The 16,878-nt window shown below is 33.5% G+C and overlaps 1 long non-coding RNA gene across 4 annotated transcripts in view; it reads left to right on the top strand.

Annotated features, from left to right (window-relative positions):
- Positions 1–16,878, top strand: part of LOC102156728 — a 266,073-nt gene that overhangs the window by 244,031 nt on the left and 5,164 nt on the right. For 3 of the 4 annotated variants that reach the window (XR_005374310.1, XR_005374305.1, XR_005374311.1), the window contains one exon: positions 16,318–16,498. This is a non-coding gene — a long non-coding RNA (uncharacterized LOC102156728). Of the gene's footprint in view, positions 1–15,575; positions 15,683–16,317; positions 16,499–16,878 lie in introns of all 4 variants that reach the window. The other variant, XR_005374309.1, reaches the window with a different exon arrangement.

Below are 16,878 nucleotides of genomic sequence, written 5' to 3'. Positions count from 1 at the left end.
TTTTAACAGAAACAATGCCAACTTGGACTAAAATGTAGAGAGAGAATACAAAATGGAAGGTGGCTACTGGATGTCCCCAGAATTCTGTCTCTTTCTCTTTCTATATATATATATATATATATGTCCATATATATATATATTATGTTCTATCTCTAATTAAATTTATTTCAAAACTAGTCTTTGTATTATTAATTTCAAGTGTATTTTGCTTTAAATGGAAAAATTGTACATATATTTATACGTACCAATATAAATATAGAAATACCTTGCCTGATACTTTCAATTCTGTTTTCTCTTTTCCAAAAAAGGTATATTTATGTTTAATATTAATATTAAAAATATATATTTTTTACTTTACTAGTTTGGCTTGGTTTGCTAATTTTTTCTTGAACTTTTGAGGAACTATGTATATGCAAAATTTGTTTTATAAATAAATTTAATTAAGATAAAAAATCTCTCTCTTATATTGCCACCATGCTTGTCTCTTTAACCTGTGAACTATATTAACAGTTATTTAAAGTTTCTAAATAAATTTAACATTTTGGGTTTTGGTTTATTACCTTTAATGCTATTGACATTGGGGAAGGTTTATATTGAATGTTTAGAATTTTTGCTGCAGACTCATATTTGTTATAGATTAACTGTTAGCTAAATTTCTGCGTTTTATAATATATATTCTATATATAAAAATGAATTTCCTTAAATTGTTGCATCTAAAGCTACCGATGCACATATATTAAAATCTCTTACTATGATCGTGGATGTTTTCCAAAGTTACTGCATAATCTGTTTGTTTTTAACCTGAATTATTTAGAGAAGCTTTCTGATGTCCTAATCGAGGTAATAGAGGGCAGAAAGTCAAAGAATTTTCTTTCTGATTTCCATCCCTTCAGTTTAACTTTTATAAGTTCATAAGCAGTGATCAATTATTTTTGAATAACTCTTCTTATGGGGGAAAAAAAAGTTGTCTGAAATGCTATAACTGTTCCAGAATAGGAATGTAGGAGTAAATCATAGAAAGACAGTCTCTACATTTTATCTGATCACCCTCACCACCCCTATCTTTCCATTAAGAACCCATCGTGTATCTATTAGTCATAAATTTGTATACATTCTTTTAAGACCTATTTATATTTTAATCCACTACCTTTTCAGCATAATGAGCCCGTTATGCATTTTACTCACAGCATACATTTGTACTACTTTTAATTTGTTCTCCCGTCTACAGTGCTTTCTTTAAGGGTCAAGGGATGCAGAAATTACAACTGTATATGGACGAAAAATGCACGGCCTTATTTTCAGTTTAAAATCTGCAAGCTTGGTTTAGATAATACTTATTATTGATATGACAATGGAACATTTTTAAATGCATCAAGGATTTCCCAGAAAAAAGATACATTACCTCTGGGTACCAAATAATCTGATGTTATTCTTTCTTACATGCATATAGTTGTACACTACAGTGGCTACTTTATTTACATTACACAGGAGAGTGCCATTTAAGCCATAAGTACAACTCTACATAATTCAACTTAGTTTAAACATCTTGCTAGAGGAACTGTAATCAAATTTAGCTTCAGGACATACTGTAGACTAATACAAAAGCTCTATATGCACAGTTAAGATTATACTACAAATGTGGTTCCTATTTTATTATTTGATGAATGGTATGTCACAAAGTGTTATGTGATTCCATAATAAAAGATGCTATTATAATGCCTCTGCCCAGAAGGACAAAGTTAATCTTGCCGAGAGGACTTGAACTCTCAAATTCTAGAGCTAAGTAAGTTGCCTTAGGGCTCGTCCTTTTGAGCTCTCAGAGTGGAAGAAAATCTATGTGGACATCCAAATCAGGTCTCCCAACTGTATTAGGCTCCCAAAAGCATGCTCTCGAGATGTTACATCACTTATGTCAAATATTACTTTAAAATACATATACCGTTAAATGTCTTTAAACCATTAAAGCAGCTATTCCTATCAAACTCAGCAAAAGATACTATTTATGAACAAATAAGTATAGTATAGATTTAAGCAGCAATGATGTGTACTCAACCCAACCACAAATTACTTCCAAATAATGAACTTCCTCCTTGACCCATCTCAAATCCATTAAAGCTTTCTAATAAAAGCGTTATCTCCAAAAGGGTATGGTTCAAAATAAAAAAAATCTGGGAGCCATAAAATAAATTAATTGATTGGATTATATCATTGACAAGTTGTACTTGAACAGATGAGCTACCTAATAGATGTGCTTCACTGGAAGAAAAATTCCATCAGTCCTTCATGTATATCCCAGCACATGATATAGATGGGATAATGGTGGCCATGTGTGGCTAATAAGTAAAAAGTGTGGTTCTCAAAACTAGAGAACACCTTGGATACAAACTTAATTCTTAATTTTATCTTAAACTAAAATTACATTTTTATTTTATTCATTTGTAAAGAAGAGAGCCTAGACAAGGCATGTTTGTGAAGAAGATTAATTTAGATTCTAATTTTAAAGAGATCATCCCCTAATTCTGTGTAATGGTATTACTAGGGTAGCCAGTAATGTTTTTCTAACCTATAAAGACAAAAATTAAGCTTCACATGTTTATTTTTTTGCATAATTTACATCATATACTTATGGTTGTAATATATAACATGAACATCAAAGCTTTGACTTCTGAAAACTTAGAGACTCAAAACAAGAAACAGAGTCATCTGAAAGAAATGTTGGAGTAGCAACTCTGAGATGAAAAATCATGATTGACTAAAAGGAGGCATTTAGAATGGAAGTATTTAACAATGGCACCACTATTGTGATGCTATTAATAATAGACAATTGGGACAGAGTTCATAATGACTTAATCCCTAGTCCATTAACTTTTATGAATTTAATAAAAATCTATTAAAATGAAAATATGCCACATTGAAATTACCAAGCTTAGATATGCTTATTTTTGATGAGTTTCTAAAATGCATTCTGGTATGAATTTCCACCATCTAAGTGAACTGTGAAACAAATTGCTTTATTTACCATTATCCTAGATTTTGTTTTAGCTTGTCTCTTTTAGTTATTCGTAGAAACCAATATGCAATATAACAAAACAAAGTATTACAGAAATTTCAAATTATTTTCACTGAATTTGTAGAAAACCAGCTATTGTTTAATGAACCCTGATGCCGCAGTTACTGATGGTTAAAACAATAAGTTAGAAATAAATAACTGTTTTTCTCTTCCTCGTTTGGATGTACTTGGCATTTTACTACTGTAAAAACCATAAGGCCCAACATATATTTTCAAATGATTTTGTAATATACCGAGAAAGTTATCTAGACACATTAGAATGATAGGTTGTTGTTTAGAGAAAATTGTGATCAGAGCTATTGTCTACCAAGCTGAAAAAAAATAAGCTCGGTTAGCAGTATCTATGCTGGGAGAACAACTTCCCTAGCACATTTCGCTTTTACATTAAGTAGTTGCCCTCAATTACACTTGTACTTTTACACAGAAAAGTGGATCTATCATTTTCTCTGAGCATGGCATAAAATGTCTTCCTGACTTTCTATGTATGAAGATTTAGTTTTTAACACCCCAAGTTTGAAATTTTTCACTTGCTTCAGTGCATTTACCCTAGTTTTATAATTTCCATCTTTAAAAGTTTGTATCATTCCATCCAAATACACATATATACTGTGAATTATTTTTTTAAGATTTTATTTATTCATGAGAGACACACACAGAAAGAGAGAGAGGCAGAGACACAGGCAGAGGGAGAAGCAGGCTCCATGCAGGGAGCCCCACGTGGGACTCGATCCCGGGTCTCCAGTATCACACCCTGGGCTGAAGGCGGCAGTAAACTGCTGAGCTACCCGAGCTGCCTGTGAATTATTTTCTATGTAAAACTTTAGCATTGATTTCTCTAGAATAAAATGTTAAGAAAAGTAGCATCTTAAATTCAGCATGATTTGGACGAAATGATACATTCTCTTATCAACTTTGCTCATTGAAATGATCTTACTTGCTTTCAGAATAGCCTCAATACACATGAAGTTTTAATATATATTTTCTGGGAAATATAAATGCCTATGTGATTAACTCTGAAGGGAACATAAACAGTAAAGGAATGGAGTGTGGCTTATTTTGTTTAGAAAAAACACAAAATCTTTTCTCATTAATTTAAAGGGCGTTGTTAAATTAAAGAATTTTGTTTCTAAAGAAATGGTACAGATGATGAGCTGAAAAAGCTGTCTTTTCTTTCCACAGCTCCATAAGTTCATGTTCTAGGATCTTTAGAAATGTAAATATTTAAGTGAGAATACATATCACCACAGGATATTTTAACTGTCACACTAAAGGATAATAGTAAACTTACCAAGTAAAGATTTAAGCAATAAAACGAGAAAAAGTCTTGGCTGAACATAAAAATAATAATCACAATGATAAAGGAAGAAACAGCACAACGAGGGCTGTAGTGACTAATACTGATTTAAGACCTATTATTTGGCAGGCAATAGAAAAGACAATTTCTCCATAATTTTATTAAAGTATTCTAAAAAAAATCTATGAAATGTGAACAAGTTCCCTAGATATACCATGCCTAGTTTAGAAAGGCAAATTATCTACGTGACTAGGTTCCTACATTTGTCACAGAGAATGAGAAGGAGTCAGAAAGACTTATGAAGTTTGGTAAATTTAGTACTAAAAGAGAAGAGCGGAGGACCAACGGGGCTTCAGTTGCTCCTTTAGAATGAAAGTGAACTACGTTATGGAGTGTGCTTACCAGCCAATATTAAGTTCTGCAACAATATTTATGATAAGGACTTTGTGAGGTCTGTGATCTTCATTATTTTATTTATTTTGTTTTATTTTATTTTATTTTATTTTATTTTATTTTATTATTTATGTTATTTTGTTTATTTTATTTTATTATTTTATTATTTGAGAGAGAGTGCATGAGTGGTAGGAAGGACAGAGGGAGAGTCTCAGGCAGACTCCCCACTGAGTATGAGGCCTTCATGGGGCTGGATCTCCTCACACTGAGTTCATGACCTGAGCTGAAATCAAGAGTCCACACTTAACTGACTGAGCCATCCACACCAGGTCTGTGACCTCATATGTAACATTATGTATATGTGTACTTTTTCCAATATGTATGTCATCAATTATAATCTACTTTATCTGCAATAGAATCTAACCTTTCTCACCCCTTTTTCTAAAAAAAAAAAAATGTTATGTTTATTTATTTATTTGCTTACTTTTTAGTAAAATCCTTATGTTCAGAAAAGTAAGGAAGCTAGGAACTGGAAACATTGCATCCACATTTGGTCTGTACTCAGGATAAATCCCAAAGGCCATAAGGTACTGTGGTGCCCACTCAAAGAAAAAGGACACAAAGCTTGACAAGACCCCTAGAGATTTTGCTTTTTTCTTTTTTTTAATTTTTTTTTAATTTTTATTTATTTATGATAGTCACAGAGAGAGAGAGAGGCGCAGAGACACAGGCAGAGGGAGAAGCAGGCTCCATGCACCGGGAGCCCAATGTGGGATTCGATCCCGGGTCTCCAGGATCGCGCCCTGGGCCAAAGGCAGGCGCCAAACCGCTGCGCCACCCAAGGATCCCGACCGCTAGAGATTTTGGTAGAAGAAATGTGGGTGAAGTTGTCCTCCCATAGGTATTCAAACACACATTTATTTTTTAATTTTTTTTTTTTTTTTTTATGATAGTCACAGAGAGGGAGAGAGAGGCAGAGACACAGGCAGAGGGAGAAGCAGGCTCCATGCACCGGGAGCCCGACGTGGGACTCGATCCCTGGTCTCCAGGATCGGGCCCTGGGCCAAAGGCAGGCGCCAAACTGCTCAAACACACATTTCTTGATTAGAAAATTAAATTGCTCTGAAAGAAAGAGTAGTAAGAAGCAAAATTGGGGTTTGGTTGCCACATTGTTTTCTGCTACACAACATACAGCTGTAAGAGGGTACAACCAGGTGAAATGTCTCCGATATTGAATAACAGGACAATGCAAAGGGCAAAGAGTGCAAGAAGGGAGTCATGTAGGAGATGCCTAGCTGGAGATGTTGGTAGATAGTTGCAAGTTGTTTGGGCTCAATTCATGGTAAGTAATAGTATGCTGTGATTTTAAATTCCAGCGTTAAAATAATTTTAGAAATACAAATGTACAGTTTTAGTACAATTATAAATCTAGTAAAATCTCTATCATTACTAGAACTTATCCAAATTGGAAAGTAGTTTTTAACTGAATCTTCTAAAATATCCAAAGTGTAATGAACTCCAAATGGGACTAATTCCTATAGTTTTCAGTATATAGTGATGTATTATTTTGAAATATAAAGCAGACTTTTATTTGGGAGATGACAGCTCTGATCTGTTGTTGAGTATCCTCTTTTATTTGTTTACTAACAAGTCATTTTTTTTCCACTCACAAAGGCAAATTCTTTTAAGAATTAGTTCTCCTGCTGTATAAAGTCATATTGAAGAATAACAGCATTACAAATCAGAGCCCCATGATTATGTTAGTTGTAATATTTATCCCTGAAATCATTTAAACACCTTTCATAATATAAATCTTTATACACTGTAGCTCATTTAACAACCATTAACACATCTTCCATCTCAAGTCAAGTGTACCTACTAATAATGACTTAATTTTATTACTTAGATGTGTTTTTACATTATTGGCAATCTTATATGAAGTCTGTGCAGTTTAATATGTAAAGCGTCTGCAAAATATATTGCTAATCTCTTGAGATATCATTTTGGGACTAAAATTTAATAAACAATCACATTTAGAACATAATAATTTAAAATCTTCCTTTTGTAAGACAAAATATAAAATAAAATATCAATAAATCTAATTTAAAATATTGAGTTAAAATGAATTTATGACATTTAAAAAATAAAGCAGTGAACTTACTGTGAGTATATATAATAGAACTGAATATATGTATATTTCAAGCATTTACACAAACTCACCAACACATTATTGCCAGAAATACTAACAAGAAGAACTAAATCAAGGACAATCCTCAGAAATTTAAAATTAGCCTTCTTTGGTGGGTACTGATTTATTTAGTCAAAGGAAATCCTACACTGAGCAAAAACTCACTGTGAAATATACCATAGGTTGTTCAAGGCTTATTTCATTTTTTATTGGTATAATTCTAGAGTCTAGAATTTTAAAAGTAAGCTTATTTTAAACATTATATTTAGCTGATAATTCTTTAATTTGATTTCACTTCTGGTTGCTTCATGTACTATCTGTGGGAAATTAGGTGAATAAGACTCCTACATGGTAAGACATTATAGGAGGATTTCCATCTTATGCCTCAGTTTTCTTTACTTTATCCAATGATCAAATTACTACCAATCACATAGGTCAACTGCAAAGATTAAATTTATTATTAAATGTTTAAATTTTAGTGTTATTTTGATATAGTTTTAATAATGTAATTTTCAAAAAATACAGTTATTCTAATTGTTATTTGATAGTATAGAGATATGCAATTGATTATTAGTATTATTTTTTTACTTTTTATTCAGTTATTTTACAAAATTTGTTTTTTGTTCCAGTAGCTATTATGTACATTCTTTAGGAGGGTTTTATAGGTTTCTTGGGGCTTTATGTTTCGTTGCTCATGTAGCCTGCACATAAAAAATGTTTGATTTCTTATTTTCCAAACTGCATGCTATTTATAGGTTTTCAGGACAACTTGAAATCAGCAGGACACCTACTACATTATACAATAGAAGTGAGGAGAGTTGGTATCTTTCTTTTGTTCCATATTTTTTTTAATTTTTTTTATTTATGATAGTCACACAGAGAGAGAGAGAGGCACAAAGACATAGGCAGAGGGAGAAGCAGGCTCCATGCACCGGGAGCCAGACGTGGGATTCAATCCCGGGTCTCCAGGATCGCGCCCTGGGCCAAAGGCAGGCGCCAAACCGCTGCCACCCAGGGATCCTTCCCTTGTTCCAGATTTTAAGAAGAATGTATTCAACAATATTAGCTCAAGTTTTTGTTTTTACTTTTTGTTTTTTCATAGATAGCCTTTATTAGATTGAGGGGCTTTCTAGCATATCTAGCTTGCTGGAAGTCTCTATCATGAATGGATGTGCAATAGTTCAAATGTTTTTTTTCTGCATCATTGAGATGATTGTATTATTTTCTCTCTTATTCTGTTCATTTGGTGAGTTATACTGATTAATCTTCAAACATTATGATATCCTTGCATTTCTTGCGTAAATCTTTCTTATTCATAGCATGTTGTTTCCTGTATAGCTGAAATCACATGTAAATGGATTTCACTAGCATATTTGGCGAATTTTAGCAAACTGAAATTTTGACCATTTTCCATCTTTATTTATGTCAGGAATAGGGTGAGTATAGTCTTAGAAACTCACATTTTATGTCACTACAGCCCAAATATTTGCATATATGAGTAGATCTAGGCAAGATAGTATAAAACTCAAGTAGAGTGAGCATTACATGGGGTGTCTCAGTGGCCAAGTCTGTTAGGAGTCCAACTTTTGTTTCCACTCAGGTCCTGAACTCTGAGTTGGGATCTTGGGGTTGAGATTGAGCCTCCTGTGGGTCTCCGTACTGAGCACAGAGTATGCTTAGAGTTTCTCTCACCTTCTCCCTCTGCCCCTCCCCTTCATAAATCAGTTGATCTTAAAAAAAAAAAAAAAAAAAGAATGAGCATCAGTAAAAAATTAGCAGTGAAGCTCTAGTCTCGCTTCCCATTCTGAGCTGCAAGAGACTGTGAAATTGGGTGTCCTACTCTCCACCCAAGGTCTATCTGCAGGAGAGCAATAATTGGTATTTTACATACAGATTTTGCATACTTTGGCACAATAAATAAAAATCTATCACAAGTTTGGTGGTTCCACATAACATAGAGCGGAAATCCTGAGAAGACAAGTGGACAGGGTAAAAACTAGGTTTGAGAGAGCTATGGAATACAATAACCTTTTTTCAGTAAATAAAGGCAAGATTCAAGATCATCAGTCATTGAAGCTGGAAGAGGCCTGTCACATGCTGTAGGAGAGCCAGCGATGGTGACAGCCAAACTACACTCGGCAAAGACATGGTCTGGGAGTCAATGGTCTTCTTCAACAATGTTGCTTTTCTGACACTACAATATATTATCCCTCTCTTGAATCTCAGAAGTTTAACTCCTACTGAGAAGAAAGAAGAGAAGAAAGAAGGTGAAGAATTTCAGAAAGACTATCTATGTACTCCAAAAGAAACAAAACTGTGCATCATGATAACTAAGACTAAGAAGTGAATTTGGGTGAAGAGTCACGTATTACACTGAGAGTGACGCATAGGATAAAACCAACAGTCTTCTCTAGACAGATTATGGCCTTAAGTGTAAAGATGAACTCAACTTTACAAAATAACAGTTTTTTTCACATCTGTGCACAGTTTGTAAATCATGATGTGTTTACATATAGAATCAAGATATTCTTAAATAACCCCATTCTATTATAAATATATTTTTCTTAAAATAGCTTATACTTCATACTCTCTTCAACTCTCAGGTTATGCTCTAAAATATGTTTCATAGCCCCTCCCAGGCAAATAGTAATAATAGAAGAAGCAATTCACAGAAATCTAGATTATTCAGTCAGAAAATGGAACATCTGAAAAACTGACTTGCTAAGCAATTATCATATGTATTTTTGCATACCAGGCAGTCCTCTAACTCACAAACAGATTGAGTTCCAAAAGTTCATTTGCTAGAAGATTTGTAGAACTCAGAACATATTTTCCCTCTAGGAACAATGTTGGATGTGGTAGTTAGGTTATTACATAAGACCAAAAGCCTATCAAATCCATAATAGTTAAATTTAGTTTAATAAATGTTTACTGAACACTTATGGTAGGCATGGATTGTGTTAGGCTCTGAGGATACAAAGATTCACACAGCCTTGCATTCAAATATCCATAGTTTATCTGAATTATTAATATATGTTTGCAATAGATATATACTTATTGGACACCTACCTTAGATGCTGGAGGTATAATATAAGCAAGATAAGGGTTTTCTTTCAGAGAGCTTGCTTTGAAATAGAGGGAGAACACTCACCCATTTGACTAGATTATGTATTGCGAAAGTGATGTCATAAGGAAGGCTCTGGATGCTGTAAGTGTTAATAAGAGGGGAGGCTGCTCTTATTTTTCAGGAGAAAGCTGACATAAAGAATTATTGGGGTTTACCTAAACGAATCTGTGGGAAGACCGGGAGGAGAAAGATTTCCTGGCATGAATAGAAATCCTTAGGGGAGATAATACATTTAGAGGAGTTCCAGCAGTTATGCATCCTGGGTTGACTACACATAAGTAATGAACAAATTGATGAAATATACATAAGTCAGGAATTGCCTGATAATTAGGTTATGTTGCATAAGTACTTTAAGAAAAATCTAGCTGAATTGAAAAGTATTCCAATTAGGCATCCAATTATATTTCCAGTAAAAAAATATGGTTCATAATGGTTTGCTAAAAGTCCTGGTCCAATACATGCTAATAATTGGAAGGTTTTTCACCTTGTCTATTTTTTGCTGTTATTGTTCTTTTATTCCTGAATAGAATGTATGGTGAATTAGACATGATTTCACTGCCAGATATAGTTCAGACTGTGCATTATGTTGTGTCTATGATGATCAATTTGCCGATACAGTGTGCTTCATACATATATAAGATGATAGAGCAATGCCCCCACAGTGAATCACAATTTCTGGTGTTCATAGCCTTCTAACACTGACTCTTGGCTTGGCCCTATGACTTACTTTGGCTGATAGGATGTCAGCAAACCAGACACAAGTAGAAATTTGACAAGCACTCACAGTGTGGGAGTTGTCACTTGCTGCTGGAAATTCTTCTCCTGTCAAGTTAATAAGCCCAGGTTGGCCTACTATAAACCAATAACCAGCCCCAACTGCCACACACATGTATGAAGCCATCTTAGGACACACAGCCTCATTCAAACCCTTCTTGAGGGGATAAGAAGACAGCCACATTACAGGCCAACAGAATCCAGTGCTAGGTGCTGACCCACATGATTATGAAATGGTAGTTGCTTTAGAACACCATGTTCTGGCATGATTGGTTATAGAGAAGCGCACAACTGATGATATCCACAAAAATATTTGGGGAAATCAAAGAACCCATTTTTCAGAATGCAGGTGTTTATGGATTCAGAAGAGATTTTGTACACTGCTAAGAAAATCTCTATTTTCTGCTATAGCATGAAATTCCTGAAAATTTTATATATTGTCACACCATGTACTTCTTCAGCCTCACCGTTCCATTCATTAATTTAATGGCATTTGTTGACTAGCCACTATGAGTCAGATACCATACCAGTTGCTTTGTATGCAAAGATGGGTAAGACATAGAGGAGTCATAGAGGAGACCTCTGTCCTCAGGTCTTTCCTTCTACTGAGGAAGAAATGCAGACAGGTAAACATGCATTCATTACTACAAGGTTAAAAGGACTGTGGGAGATTTAGGATCTCCTGGGACAAAGGCTTCCAGAAACAATTTTCCTGGAAAAAGAAATATGTCAGCTAAGCCTGACTCCAGAGTCTAAACTTATAACCATTTATATGTGTAGCTTAGATCATTATTAAGTGGCTGTGTTATAAATAGGAATTCTCTATTACTATAGTATTTTAGCTTGTAATGTTAATAATGTGAAGATGAAATTGAAGTTATCTCTGTGTCTTTACTCATCAGGCTTAGATCTGAGGCACTCAAAAAAGTCTCGGAATTTATTCAGAAGGCCCATGTTAAAACTCAGATTGCTCTGATGTGTTAAGATTAGTGTATGAAATGTTACCTATGTCCTGATCCTCTTTACTTCCCAGATATAAAATCTACAGAAGCCTGAATTCATGATAACAGACCAAACTCAGCATCAATAGAAGAGGACAGGTTTGAAAGTCATGCTAGACACAGTGAGACCAAAACTTTCTCTTGCGTTGAGGCTGCCAATAATAAATTGAAATCAAATTTGTGCTGCCATCATGGGGAAGAGATGGACTCTACCCACACTCTTGGTCTCCTTGGACAACCTTCAACCAAAAGTTTCACTTTGTTCATTCATGTGCGATTTCCATATCTCTGCCAAACGTGCATAATGACCTTCCCGATTTTCAATAGCATGAATTATCATAAGCTTAAAGAAACTATCATGCCACATTACCATTGTGTTTATTTAGTAATGCTCCTTCCATAGAACTTTAAGATTTTGCATATGCATCTCCTTAAAGAAATCCCTTTTTAATAGGAACAGTTATATAAGACATGGAAGTATACTCTTTCAATTTACAGACAAACCTTAAGAATAAATTCCAGGATATGTATGTGTGTGTGTGGTGTGTATTCTAATAAACCTCAAACAAGATCATAGTGTGTATAATAAATATGTTTCACACATATTCATTTTACCAGCTGTGTACAAATAAAATAATATTTATTTGTGTGTAGAAACATACAGACATTGTATACGTTATTACCAGAACAAAAATAAATAAATCTTATATGTTTAAATGTCTCATGTTTACCTGTTACAGAATTTGAATTCTGAGGTCATTTGTGTCCTTGAAATGACTCTTCAGTTTTTCCAGTTTATAAGTAAATACCAGGCACAATTCTCAACAATCCACTGTCTTTCTTCTTAATTCTAAGTTCAACATCTATGTCTATCCAAAGCCTCCCTCAGACATCATAAATGTGTTTATAGTGTGTGTGTGACAGAGAGAGAGAGAGAGAGAGAGAGAGAGAGAGATTATCAGTAACCAGAAGGCTGGAAAAAGAAGATGTGATTAAAATAGATAAGATTAAGTTAATGCCACTGGCATATCTCTCCATCACCTTTTCAACAAATAATGTTGGAATAATGGAAAGCCACAGCAAAAATTATGAACCACAATTGAAATAAGGTTCAAAAATTAGTTCATAATGATTCATAGATATAAATAAATACAATAAAAATCTATAAAGCTTATAAACGAAAACATAGGTGGAAACCTTCATGACCAGGTAAATAGTTTCTAACATTACACCAAAAGCATATTCTTTAAATGAACATCCTACGTTCATTGGACTTTATAAAAATTGAAAACAATGCTCTGTAAAAGACACTGAGAAAATGAAAAGCAAACTACAGACTGACGGAACTAAATATCCAACAAAATCTTGTATTAAGAATATGCAAATGGCTCTCAAAACACAATAGTAAAAAAACACAAGTCAAATTTAAAAACTGTGAAGAAGCATAATAAACATTTTAATAAAGAAGCCATACTGATAGCAAATAAGAACACACCTAAAACTATTCCACATTGTTAGGAAATAAGGAAATGCGATCAAAGCCATGATGAAATATTACTATATTCCTTTTTGGACAGCTAAAATTAAGAAATAGGGGATCCTTGGGTGGCGAACGGTTTGGCACCTGCCTTTGGCCCAGGGCACGATCCTGGAGACCCGGGATCGAATCCCACATCGGGCTCCCGGTGCATGGAGCCTGTTTCTCCCTCTGCCTGTGTCTCTCTCTCTCTGTGTGACTATCATAAATAAATAAAATAAATAAATAAAAAATAAATACAATTAAGAAATAAAACCAAGTTATGATGAGGATGTGGAGCAACTGGAACTCCCCATATATTGTTGGTAAAGAAGGCAAAATATTATGAAACAAACTAGAACATAAGTTGCCAGTTGACTTTTCTTTTAATGGAAATGTTTTTCTTCTTTAGATTTGTGAATTCCTTAGGATTCCCTCATATCTTGCTTTCTCCTTATGCTCTGAGCCCCAAGCCACCTTCGAATTGGAAAATGTCCTAAGGGAAAACATAGTGGATAATGTACTCATCTCAATGCAAAAAAAGAAATAATAATAATAATAATAATAATAACATATTTCATGAACTATTGTATGACTGTCTTATACCATTATCATGAAAAACTTACTTGCCTTGTTTAAATTTTAGAAAAATAAACTTTCTTTCCCAGTTTTGTCCCCAAACCTTTTCGCACGTGACAATTTTCATTTTTAAAATGTGTATAGTAACTTACATACGTTATTTGCTCTGTATTTTATTTTCCCTTATTTTATGCAACCGTGAAGTATAGCAGGCTTACTAACACTGGACCTAGAACATTGCTGTTGCAAAATGAACTTTTTGCAGTACTTTATTTGCAATTCAATCTTTGTTTTAATCAGACTAGTCTGCATCACACCATAAAACTGTTAAGACTAATTTATAGTCATAATTCAAATATCATCAAGTATATTTTTCTTTTCTAAATGCACCTAAACCAGATATCTTTACATAAGATACCTTATTTAAATTAAAACTCAATCAAGATCCAGAATTTTGTTATTTAAAAACAGAGCTAAGTGCTTTTTCAAGAAGGGACAATTGTATTCGTGAACAAGATGGTTTAATGAATTAAAAATATTGACTTTTCCCTTTATCAATTGTAAAATACAAAACAGAAAACATGTAAGTATTGAGAATCATTCCTATTAATATTAAAGTACTTGAAACTACCATGTACCTGAATTTTAAAGTACGTATCCAAATAAAAATTAAACTTTAATAGAATGAAAAATTCAAAGAACATTAAAGGCTAAGCCATCCAACAAAGTATTTTTATTAACTGAATTGGACATCTAGTTAATAAAGTTCAATAAATATTACATGTGGTTAAAGATAATTTTGTTATTTTTAAACTAGAAATATGTTAAATATATCCAAATGAAAAATACTACATGTATTGTATTAAATGCTTTTAAGATAAATTCTGATGTCTAAAATTCACACTTTCTTCGCAAAACTCCTCCTTATTTAACCACAGTAATTTGATCTCTGTGTTCTACTTCTTAAAGCACTTACAATGCTGAGTTTTTTATTTGAATATTTGGAGGATATTTAGAGTAATAACAACTACAGCATCCTCTGCAAATCTAGTTTCTGCGAGGCACTGAAAATGGCAATTTCTCTAATCTTTGTAACAATTCCCAAAGATACCTGTTATCAGCCTCATTTTTGAGAATGTCAAGGTTTTTTAGATCGTCAAAACTCATACAGCAGGTTAGTGGCAGAAGCAGGATGTCGGGCCGGGTCCCCTGACTCTAAATTCTCTGGCACTTCAACGACACATGAACATCTTTTCAATGATGTTGGTGGTAATTTGGAAAGCTCAGCAAGATCCTTTGCTGTATATTTTAAGGGATACGAGCCCAATGAAAATGAAACAGGTGATACTCTTTTTTGCTGTTTGCATAAAATATCTGATGTGTCAGAGATTCAAATAAAGCTGTTTCTTATAATACCTTTGGAACAATTATGCCACCTGCAGTCATTAACTTGAAAGACTTGAATTTATAAATGCAAAAGTAACACATGACATGGGGATGAGAAAAGGTGCAGTGAAATACAACCTGATAACTCTACTCACTGCCTTATATCCATTATATCAACAACATTTGTTGAAATTTATCATTTGGTGTGATGAATATACCTGATGAATGTGACCTTTGATATTTCCAGCATTCAATAGGTCTCAAGCCTTTCTGCTGACCATTTTTTTCAAGCCAATGAGTATTTTACAAACCAGTTATAAAAGCAATTGTCATAGAGCACAACAAATTAAAGAGGTAGGTTTTTTTTTCCTTTTTTTTTTTTTTTAAGAGCAAGCAGAGGGTAATTGTGTTGAAGTTGCTTTAAAATGCGCACATCTAAAATTATCTCGAGTCCTGAAGTGTCTCATCTGCTTTCTAATTTTCTACAAGATGCTTTTAATATTTTGAGATTTATATTAAACCACAGGGGTCTGAAAGATTTCAGGAACTCTTGCATATGCATCAGAGATAAACAATGAATTAAATTAATAAAAGAAAATCACAATTTAGATGTTAGTGGCCATAAATTCTGCTGCTATTTCTTTAACTATAGCTTCGAGTTTTCTAATTCTGGCTCAGAAATGATGCTGATGCACACACATGGAAGTAACTGGCACATTCTAACTTCTCTCGAGCTTCTAGTCATACGTGAAAGTTCTATATTTCGGTAACAAGCATCTAGCTGTTTTAAATAATAGCAATTTTTCAATTTGGGATCTGCTGCCTTTTCCCTACAAAATGACATACTGACATACTAAAATCTCAGTGACTTGGACAATTTCTCTTCCATTGCCAAGGGATGTGTAACGATAAATAAAAATCCCAAAGACTGAATTGAGATGTGTTGTTTTGTTTACCATTTGTTTCAAATCAATTTTTCTTCTTTCCAGAAAGAAGACCATGAAAACCCACTACCAAATTATGCAAGCTATCCTTTATATCATTTAAAAAATATCACAATATACTAGTTCTTTTCCTACCAAAATTTACTTTCTTATGAATACAATCTTCATCAAGACAAAACTTGACTGAAAACACAGTTAAAGAACAGAAGAAAAAGATACAGCCAAGGTAAACTGGAAATCTCTGGGGTGTTTATGCTTCACACCTAAATCTGCAGTGTTCCCTCTGCGGTCAGAATCGCAGTCATCTTATATCAGATATTTCCTGTGATTCAAAGTGATGCATGTAAGCAAAAAAATATTCTTATTGAAACACGCTGCAGAGAACTTTTTCTATATTTTTTCTGTTATGAGAGGTAAAATCAGCACTCCTTGTTATTTCTATTTAATAAAGCCTCTGGTAGATCGCAGTACAGAACAGTCCTTTAATACAAGATTATCAAAACCTGAGATCCACCTGAAGGAGACTATATATCATGGAGGACTCTTTCCATATTTAATTTGTATATGTATAAATAGTTCATATAAATTAAAATATATGCATTTTTA

Source organism: Canis lupus, chromosome 19 (genome assembly GCF_011100685.1).
Source record: "Canis lupus familiaris isolate Mischka breed German Shepherd chromosome 19, alternate assembly UU_Cfam_GSD_1.0, whole genome shotgun sequence".
NCBI lineage: Eukaryota > Metazoa > Chordata > Mammalia > Carnivora > Canidae > Canis > Canis lupus.
The sequence above is the reverse complement of the archived record's forward strand: the minus strand, read 5'-3'. Positions and strand labels throughout refer to the sequence as shown.